Genomic DNA, 10,669 nt, shown 5'->3' with positions numbered 1-10,669 from the left:
AGGCCCAAATTTGAATTTTTCTAAGAATAAGTGATGATGAAAAAAATTTCACGCTCCTATTGACCATCCATTGGTATTTTTTTAAGATTTATACTTTTTATCTTTATTTTCTAATGAAGATATAATACATATTTAGAAGATATATACATCTCAGGAAATATAATGTATTATTTCAGGATGTTAAAACCCAGCGGTGTTTTGAAAGATCATGTAGTTATGTAGTATATATACCAAGGAGGAATACAACCCAGGCTTTCAGCATGTAGAGCTTTTGGTTCATCTTGTTGAAATTTAATATTCCCTTATAAGAAGCATATAGTTCTCTTATACATAGTCTGTACTAAAGTCATCAGCATCATCTTTAGTTACTTCATCTGAAACAAAAGGCTGTGTAGACTGTCCATCTGCTGGCGACATCCTAGACTTTATCTTCCAGACTTCTTCTGCAGGGCATATTTCTGAACATGTTTCAGGCAAAATACTTGTATCAGCTTCTGCAGCACTCTCCAGATCATTCTCATTATCTTCACAGTCCTCTCATTGCTCCTGCTTCCTCTTTTTTGGCAATTCTCCAGTTATATCATTTACCTCAATTATTCCATTTGTCAGACTCGAAGACTGGAAAAGGATGCTACTATCTAACCGAGGGCCTTTAAGGACTTGTATGCTGAATGCATTGTTCTTCTCTAGCTGGTCTAAAGCCCAACTTCATATCTGACACAGTCCACAGTCCTCTCGTTGAAATGTTGAGAAGAGGTCCAGGACACAGGAGGTTGCAATAGTAACTTAAGGTGGCACTGGTCCATTCTGACCACAGAAGTTTGGCAGCACTATTTACATTTGAGCTTCCACCTTTCTGGTGCAGTCCTCTTCTTTGAGCAAGAAAAGCAAAAAATTCCAGAATATCCTTAAAGTCTGGGAGAGTATATATCAGCACTATCTTCTGAGTATCAATTTGGGTCAGGGTGGCAGTGGCAGCCTCCAGTGATTTTAATTCTTCAATACTTGCTGGACTTCTCAGATCAAGCACAGTGGCAGAGTTAAGTGGAGACACAATGAAGCTTGGACTATCTATCATTGTGATGTGTTTGTCCAGGGGAAACAACCTGCATGTTCCTTGTAAACCCCGTGGATACATCAACCAGACATATTTGCTCCTGTTTAAAGCCATTGACTCTAATTCCCCCACATTTGGGAAACCAACAACTCCAACCTTAATGGGTTTGCCATGAACTTTCTGAAAACTTGCAAGAACCTTCCAAAGACCTTCTTTCCCAACACATGCTTCACTTTTGAATGCAGCTTTCTTTCTCACCTTGACTATCTTCCCTTTGTTCTTCAGATATGTTGAGGCTTAGAACATCATTGTTGGCCATTCCTTTTTCAGATATGTCAGCCAGTTCTCCAAATTCTCCTTTGGTACCAAGTCTGATTTATTTAATACAAGCACCAGCTTTTTCCATCCACACTGGACAATGGCCTCTTCTACCTGAGGACATCTGTAACCAATAGGATCTCAGGCATACAGCATCTAGCACAATTTCCGAGGCTTCAATCACCTGTTTAAGTTCTTCCAGCCTCTGCTTCCTCAGTTCAGCTTCCTGGAGAAGAGCTTCCTTGAAGGGAGCGCTAGTTGGAACACCAGGGCCTTTTCTTGGTTTTTTTTTTTTATGTCCTCTTTTTTTGGCCTCCTTTCTCAATTTTCTATGGTTCTATCAGATCTTTTTCTGGATTTTAAACCATTTATGGCATGTCATGCGCTTACTTGCTTTCTTTAACTTCAGCTGTTTCATCTCTGCTCCTGGAACAGCGAGCTCGGCCACATGTTCTCCAACGCACCCCTGTCGGTGCAATGTGGGGAACTGAGACAACCTGCATGTTCCTTGTAAGCCTTGAGCCATCATCCATTGGTATTCTTTAGAGAATTCATGATGCATAAGACCTACTAGAGGCTCCAAGCATATTAGTTGTCCAACCCCAAGGTCTTTCTTTATGGTCCCAGGAAAAGTTCTACTCATTCATGGTTGTCATAGTCAGTCTTCTATAATTAGAGATCTTGGTTTTTGCACAAATCTTAGGACAAAGCCGAGGTCTCATGGAGTGTCTTCTGATTTTATCTCACCATTAAGTGATGAGGTAGAAAAGCCTGCCCTTAGATCAAGATGCTGGTGTTTCCTCATCATCAGAGTGTCATATGAATCTACCCTGGAGCAAGTTGTTTCCAGAGCAACATCAGGGCCTCCCCCAGGAGGAGTTTGATTTCTGGTGCAGATGCAGAAAATGGTGCCAGTTCTAAGATTGGGATTTGAGGTTCTGTCAATGTCCAATCTAAAATACATTTAATAAAGGTTTGTTAAAATACATAAAGAACTCCTCAAACTCAACAATGAGAGAACAATTTGATTTAAATATACCTTGCTGAAGAAGACACATAGTCAAATAATCATAACAGGTGTCATATGTCAACAAAAATGCTCAAAATTCAGAACACTGATAAAGAAAACACTGCCAGTGCAGAATGTCATGCCTCCTTGAAAAATAGCTTGATAGTGTCTCACAAAAGTAAACATACTTTTGTCATAAGGATATATCAGTCATGATATTTGATACTTACACAAAATAGTTGAAAACATACACAAAAACCTGCACACAGATGTTCACAGTAGCTTTATTCATAATTGTTCAGACTTGGAAGCAACCACATGCCCTTCAGTCAATTAGTAGATTAACTGGTACAACTAAAAAAGGGACTATTATTCAGCACTAACATAAATGAGCTATCAAGCCATAAAAAATGGAGGAACTTGTGGCCAGAGAGCTAGTGAAGAAGTTGAGATTAAGACCAAACATGCAGTTGACTATGATTTGATCACCAGCACAACATGGTCTCCTGGTATTACTAGCCCTGAAAGCTCATAACAGCCATAATAGCCCAGAGATTCCTAGTACACAGGAATTGAGAAGTACCTTATCTGACCCTCAGATAGAAGGACCAAATACAACAACAAAAATCCCAGAGGACCTTAAATACCCATTACCAATACAAAAAAGCTTATAGAAACAGTATTACAATCAGGTACCAGGGATCTTGTGGAGGAAAGACTTAAGTAGGTAGATTTTGATGGTGATGAAACTTTCCTGCATTATACTATAATGATGGATCTATGTTATTATACATATGCAATTTTTCAGAAGGTACAACACTAAAAGACTAATTTTAACCTTGGATTTGATTATAATATATAAATTTAGGCCTATCTGTGGTAGCAGGTGGATCTCTGTGGTGAGGGATGTTGATAATTTTGGTACCCATTTCTATTAAGTGTGGTGATATATGAAAATTTATTTATTTTCTGTTTAGTTTTGTTGTAAATCTTAAACTGATATAAAAATTAAGGTAATAAAAAGTTAAAGGATATCAGCTTAGAAAACAGAATCTACCAGTTCTGGCTCACCCTTACCAGACACTATGTCCCTGGCTAAGTATAGATATCCACAAAGATATTTATACCCCTGCATTTGGTTTGTTGGTTTTAGAGCATCTGAGTATCTACAAAATGTCTGCATTATGAGCTGAAGAGATTGGAGAAACTTCATCACATATGTGTGGGTGGACTCTACTTCCTCATTCATAGACTACCCCAAAATGATTGTGATTTCTAGGAAATCAATAACTTTCCTTAAGATATCCCCAAGTGAAGGTGAGAGACACATCCCATTCATTGCCTTATTGGAGGAAAACCTGCCAAATTACTTGGTGTCAGTAATAAGATAGAAAATCAATTTTTGTGTGACACAAATAGAATCTTATAAATGATCATAAAAATGTCAGAGGATATGGTATGTTTCAAGATGTTGTTTTGTATACATTTTCTGTTTTAGATACTTGGGTAATATGTATGCACATTTATGTGCACATTATGTAAAGGGCCACAAAATAAAAATATAAATACATTTCCTTTTTAAACGTTGGCATCATGGTTACAAAACTGCTAATGCTAGGGTTTTATGCATAAAACACTCTGGCAGTGAATTTCAGCCCCTTTGCGCGGCTTGGGTCAGCACCTCCCCCCAGGGGCTCCGGCGTGCAGGCGGGAGGCGTGAGTGAGGAGAAGCGTGAGTGAATTTCGGCCCCTTTGCGCGGCTTGGGTCGGCACCTCCCCCCAGGGACACTGGCGTGCAGGAGGGAGGCGTGAGTGAGGAGAGGCCTGAGTGAATTTCTCTCCCTTTGCGCGGTTTGGGCTGCCCCCCCCCAGGGACCCCTGCGTGCCAGCCGGAGAGGGTCCAGTGACTCCCTTCCCCCAGGTAGGTGCCTAGAAAGGCAAGTTGAGCTACCCGAATAGACGGGAGAGATAGGGCCAGCCATCTGGACTCGCAGGTGACCTAGAACAGTCCACCCCCCTGGACCCTGGAGTGGACCAGGGACTCCCCAAGGGTGAGGACAGAACCCAAAGTGTTAGACTGAGGGAACCCTTCAAGGGAGGCGTGGAGGGGGCGGAGCCCCAGTGACTCCCAGAGAAAGGAGAGGGGATTGAGAGCTAGGCTCAACAGCGCCAGTAACCATTGTGGCCAGGAGTGGAACTGCACCGCTGACACAAATAAGGAGCAGAAAGGGACAAGACCCACAGCAGGAAGGCTGCACTCTAGGTAGCAAAGGGGAGGAGAAAGGGCTAGGCTCAACAAACTCACCCAACAGGCCCCTCTAGAAACACCTTCAGGAAGGGGACCAAAGCAGGCCAAAATTAGAAGCCACAGCACTCCAAAATACACCATTAAATACAAAGAACAATGCGTAAAGCAAGGAAATCGCTAATAACTGGAGACACCATGACAAACCCTATCAAATTTCCAAGTCCACCAAAACGCACAGATCCACGGGAAGAAGACCTAAAAGCGGTCATGAGGAAGGAAATGCAAGAATTACTAAAAGAATTAAAAGAAACCCTAACAACCGAATATAAAAAATCCATGGACGAACGAATCAGCCAAATTAAAGAAGAAATGTCAAAGAACATGAGAGAGTCCATACAAAAAGAAGTGAAGGAATTAAAAGACAAGGTAACAAGCCTTACTAGCAGAAACACAGAGTTGGAGAAGCACATCGAAGAACTCGAAGGAAAACTGCAATCAAAAAATGATCAAGAAACCAACAAAGAAATAAAAGGCAAAGCACTGGAAGGAAAAATCCAATATCTAATGAACAAGGACAAAAGAAACAATCTAAGAATTGTGGGTATACCAGAAGGGGAGGAAATAGGGAAGGGGGTAGAACAGGTAGTCAGGGAGATAATAACAGAGAACTTTCCCACCCTCTGGAAAGACAATTCAGGACAAATCCAAGAAGTCAAGAGAGTCCCTAATAAAATAGACCCCAATAAACCCACACTAAGACACATAATAATCCAAATGGCAAAAAACAAAGAGAAAGAGGAACTCCTGAAAGCAATAAGGGAGAAAAAAAACCTCAAGTACAAAGGAAAGGACATAAGAATCAAACCAGATCTCCCATTTGAAATAATTCAAGCAAGAAGACAGTGGAATGACATATTTAAATGACTGAATGAAAGAAATTTCCAACCCAGGGTCCAATACCCAGCAAAACTATCATTCATATGGGAGGGCAGACTAAAAACATTCTCAAACATGAATGAACTTGAACTATTTGTGCAAACTAAACCAATCCTCAGCGACTTACTCAGAGAAGAATTACACAATCCAAACCCCCGATTGTAACAACAACCACTCCACACAATACAACTGCACAACAGTCCTCTCTATCAATAATTTCCCTAAATGTAAACAGAGTAAACTCTCCAATTAAAAGACACATAGTAGAGAACTGGGTTAGGAAAAATAAACCGGACTTCTGCTGTCTGCAAGAAACACACCTACAGTTACAGGATAAGCACAGGCTTAGAATAAAAGGATGGAAAGTAATTATTCAGGCCAATGGAAAACAAAAAAGAGCAGGGACAGCCATTCTTATATCAGACCAAATCGTATTCAACCTCAAGAAAGTGATCAGAGACAAAGAGGGTCACTACTTACTGGTCAGGGGAACATTAGATCAAGAAACACTAACCCTGGTCAATATCTATGCACCTAATGCAGAGTCACCAAAATATGTGAGGCAACTACTGGCAAACCTGGAGAAACACATGAAGGGAATTGTGATAATAGTAGGGGACCTCAATACTCCACTATCACCACTGGACAGATCCTCCAAGCAGAAAAATAGCAAAGAAATAAGAGCTCTAAATGAAAAATTAGAAGATTTAGGGCTAATAGACTTATATAGAGCCCTCCATCTCCAGAAAGCAGAATACACATTCTTCTCAAACCCACATGGAACCTTCTCCAGAATAGACCATGTCTTAGGATACAAAGCCAACCTATGTAAGATCACAAAGGTAAGGATCATTAGAAGTACCATTTCAGATCACTATGCAACAGAGCTTAAAATTGATGTCAAGAAGAAGCAATGGAGGAAAACTAATACCTGGAGACTAAACAACATGCTGCTTAACAACAGCTGGATCAAAGAATAACTCAAGGAAGAAATAAAAAGATTCCTTAAGACAAATGACAATGAAGAGACAACATGTCAAAATCTATGGGACACAGCAAAAGCAGTAATTAGGGGGAAACTCATAGCAATACAGGCCTATGTCAAGAAACAGGAAAACAACAAAACCAACAGTTTAAAAGATCACCTCAAAGAATTGGAACAACAGCAACAGAGAAATCCAACCACAACCAGAAGGCAAGAAATAATAAAAACCAGAGCAGAAATAAACAACATCGAAACTAAGAAAACAATACAAAAAATCAATGAGACCAGGAGTTGGTTTTTCGAAAAAATAAACAAGATAGACAAACCATTGGCAAGACTCACCAAAAAAAAGAGGGAAAACACCCAAATCACTAGGATCACAAATGAAAGGGGAGAGATTACAACAGAACCCCAAGAAATACAGCATATCGGGGCCAGGCGGTGGCGCTGGAGGTAAGGTGCCTGCCTTGCCTGCGCTAGCCTAGGACGGACCGCGGTTCGATCCCCCGGCGTCCCATATGGTCCCCCAAGAAGCCAGGAGCAACTTCTGAGCGCATAGCCAGGAGTAACCCCTGAGCGTCACAGGGCGTGGCCCAAAAACCAAAAAAAAAAAAAAGAAATACAACATATCATGAGATCATATTATGAACAACTATACTCAAGTAGGCTAGAGAACCCAGTAGAAATCGACAGATTCTTGGACAAACACCCTCCTCCAAGACTGGAAAAGGAAGATCTAGAAAGTCTAAACAGACCAATCACTTCAGAGGAAATTGAAGAGGTAATTAAAAAACTCCCTAAGAACAAATGCCCAGGCCCAGATGGATTTACAGGTGAATTCTATCAAACATTTAAAGAAGACCTATTACCACTGTTCCAAAGGCTTTTCCAAACCATAGAGAAAACAGGAATCCTCCCCAACTCCTTTTATGAGGCTAATATCACACTCATTCCCAAAGAAGGCAAAGACACCACCAAAAAAGAAAACTACAGACCAATCTCACTAATGAACATAGATGCAAAGATACTCAACAAAATCTTAGCAAACCGAATCCAACACTTCATCAAAAAGATCATACATCACGACCAAGTGGGTTTCATACCAGGAATGCAAGGTTGGTTCAACATACGCAAATCAATAAACATGATACATCACATCAACAACATGAAAGACAAAAACCACATGATCATATCAATCGATGCCGAGAAGGCGTTTGACAAAATCCAACATCCTTTCATGTTAAAGACACTCAGCAAAATAGGGTTAGAAGGAACCTTCCTCAAGATAGTTACAGCTATTTATGAAAAGCCTACAGCCAACATTTTACTTAATGGCGAGAAACTAGAAGCATTCCCACTAAGGTCAGGAACTAGGCAAGGCTGTCCACTCTCTCCACTCTTATTCAATATAACCTTAGAAGTCCTAGCAATAGCAATCCGACAAGAGAAGGGAATCAAAGGAATTCAAGTAGGGAAAGATGAACACAAGCTAGCTCTATTTGCCGACGATATGATGATATACATCAAAAACCCTAAAGAGTCCACAGTAAAACTCCTAGAAACAATCAACCAATACAGCAAAGTGGCTGGATACAAAGTCAATACACAAAATACAGTAGCATTTCTATATACAAACAATGAAGTTGAGGAGAGAGAGATTAAAAATACAATCCCATTTAAGATAGTATCAAAAAATATCAAGTATCTAGGAATAAACCTTACAAGAGAAGTGAAAGACCTATACCAGGGAAACTTCAAAACACTTCAGAAAGAAATTGAAGAAGATCTAAAGAAATGGAAGAACATCCCATGCTCATGGATAGGTAGAATTAACATAGTCAAAATGACTATCTTACCCAAACTTCTATATAGATTTAATGCAATCCCTATCCAAATTCAGACACAATTCTTTAAAGAAATAGAACATTCAATCACAAAATTCATCTGGAACCACAAATGACCCAGGATAGCCAAACACATACTGAAAAACAAGAAGCTGGGAGGCATCTCCTTACCTAACTTGAAACTATACTATAAAGCCATAGTAATTAAAACAGCATGGTACTGGAACAGAGACAGGAACTCAGACCAGTGGATCAGAACAGAATTCCCAGACATAAACCCCCAGATATACAGCCAACTAATATTTGATAAAAGAGGCAAGAATCTGAAATGGAACAAAGAAAGCCTATTCAACAAATGGTGTTGGTACAACTGGAAAACCACATGTACGAAAGTGAAAATTGACCCATACCTCACTCCTTATACAAAAGTCAACTCAAAATGGATCCAAGACCTTGAAATCAGACCTGAATCTATAAAGTTTATCGAGAATAAAATAGGCAGAACACTCGAAGACCTATATATCAAAAAGGTCTTTGAGAACGGAGCACCAATGGCAAGAACGTTAGCATCAAATATAAACAAATGGGACTACATCAAACTAAAAAGCTTCTGCATGGCAAAAGAAACCCTACTTAACGCAAGAAGACAGCTAACAGAATGGGAAAAAATCTTTTCACTTGACATATCAGATAAAGGGCTGATATCTAGAACATACAAAGCACTCAGAAAGCTGAGCCCCTCAAAACCAAATAAAGCCATAGAAAAATGGGGAGATGAAATGAATAGACACTTCTCTGAGGAAGACAGAAGGATGGCCAACAAACACATGAAAACATGCTCACCTTCACTCATCATCAGGGAGATCCAAATCAAGACAACAATGAGATACCACCTTACACCAGTGAGGTTGGCTCACATCAAAAATAATGGAAACAACCTTTGTTGGCGAGGATGCGGTATGAAAGGAACTCTCATCCACTGCTGGTGGGAATGCCCCCTAGTCCAAAATCTATGGAGAAAAGTCTGGAGAGTGCTCAAAGAACTCAGAATTGAACTGCCATTTGACCCAGCAATTGCTCTACTAGGCATATACCCACAAGATGGAAGGACATTCATTCCAAAATATATATGCACCCCACTATTTATTGCAGCACTCAGTATAATAGCCAAATCTTGGAACCAACCTCGATGTCCAACAACAGATGAATGGATCATTAAGATGTGGTACATATACACAATGGAATATTACATGGCAGTCAGAAACGATACAATCACAGACTTTGCAGCAACATGGATGGACCTAGATCATGTTATGTTAAACGAAGTAAGTCAGAAGACAAAAGATAAACACAGAATGGTAGCACTATTCTGAAACACCTAGAACACATAGTTTATACACAACTAAATCCTATCAAATAACAGGGTAGAAACTCCGAACACTGTAATAGTCAGCATAGACGTGGGAGCAGTGTCCAAAATACATGAAAAAGGAACAACGCTAACTCTTGACTACACATTATACCACAAAGAAAACAGCAACAACAGAAACGGCAGCATAGAGAGAACAGGTATGTAATCAGACTTCTACAACAAAGGTCCACAATAATCCCTTAGAGTTCATATACAGGAACACAAGTATAGAACACCAAGGGAAATCACGGACTACAATGGCAACATACCATAACACTACCTTTTAATGCCTTTATCTTACTATACTTTAAATAACCTCTCAGCTTTTCTGCCCACAGGTGCCCTTGGATACAAAGGGCGGACAAACTAAGGTGGCAACTCGGGATACCACACGGGATACCATACCTTGCTTGCACTACGAGATGGCCACAAGAAAACTCTTTAACATACACTTTATCTCTAGGTAATACCTTCATTTAGGAATTGAAGCACGTGACCAGTCAGACCACTGAAGCAGTACCTGAGACGTACAGACTTAAACTACAGGCTCTATTCTTCGAACACATTCAATCAAACCAGCATTCCCTTGCTATTCTCTCCCCTCTTCTCACTACTTTTTTTTTTCTTTTTCTTCTTCTATTCTGCTCATTACTTTTCTCCCTTTCTCCCCCCCCCCCCTTTTCTCTCTAAGGTATTTTCTCTTTTCTCTCCCTTCAAACCCTTCCCATACACCTTCCCCTTTCCCCCCTCCGGAAATCCAACTATCCCCTCACCCCTCAATCCCATCCAGATCTCCCACCATATTAAAACTCTTCACCCCCAGTCCTTATTCTATTAGGCATCAAGATCGACCTCCTACCC

At 40.2% G+C, this 10,669-nt stretch overlaps 1 pseudogene; it reads right to left on the bottom strand.

Annotated features, from left to right (window-relative positions):
* Positions 1–315: 315 nt before the first annotated feature.
* Positions 316–1,793, bottom strand: LOC126020953 (guanine nucleotide-binding protein-like 3; annotated as a pseudogene).
* Positions 1,794–10,669: the final 8,876 nt, after the last annotated feature.

Source organism: Suncus etruscus, chromosome 10 (assembly GCF_024139225.1).
Source record: "Suncus etruscus isolate mSunEtr1 chromosome 10, mSunEtr1.pri.cur, whole genome shotgun sequence".
In the NCBI taxonomy this organism is placed as follows: Eukaryota; Metazoa; Chordata; class Mammalia; order Eulipotyphla; family Soricidae; genus Suncus; species Suncus etruscus.
This window is presented reverse-complemented; position numbering and strand designations above follow the sequence as displayed.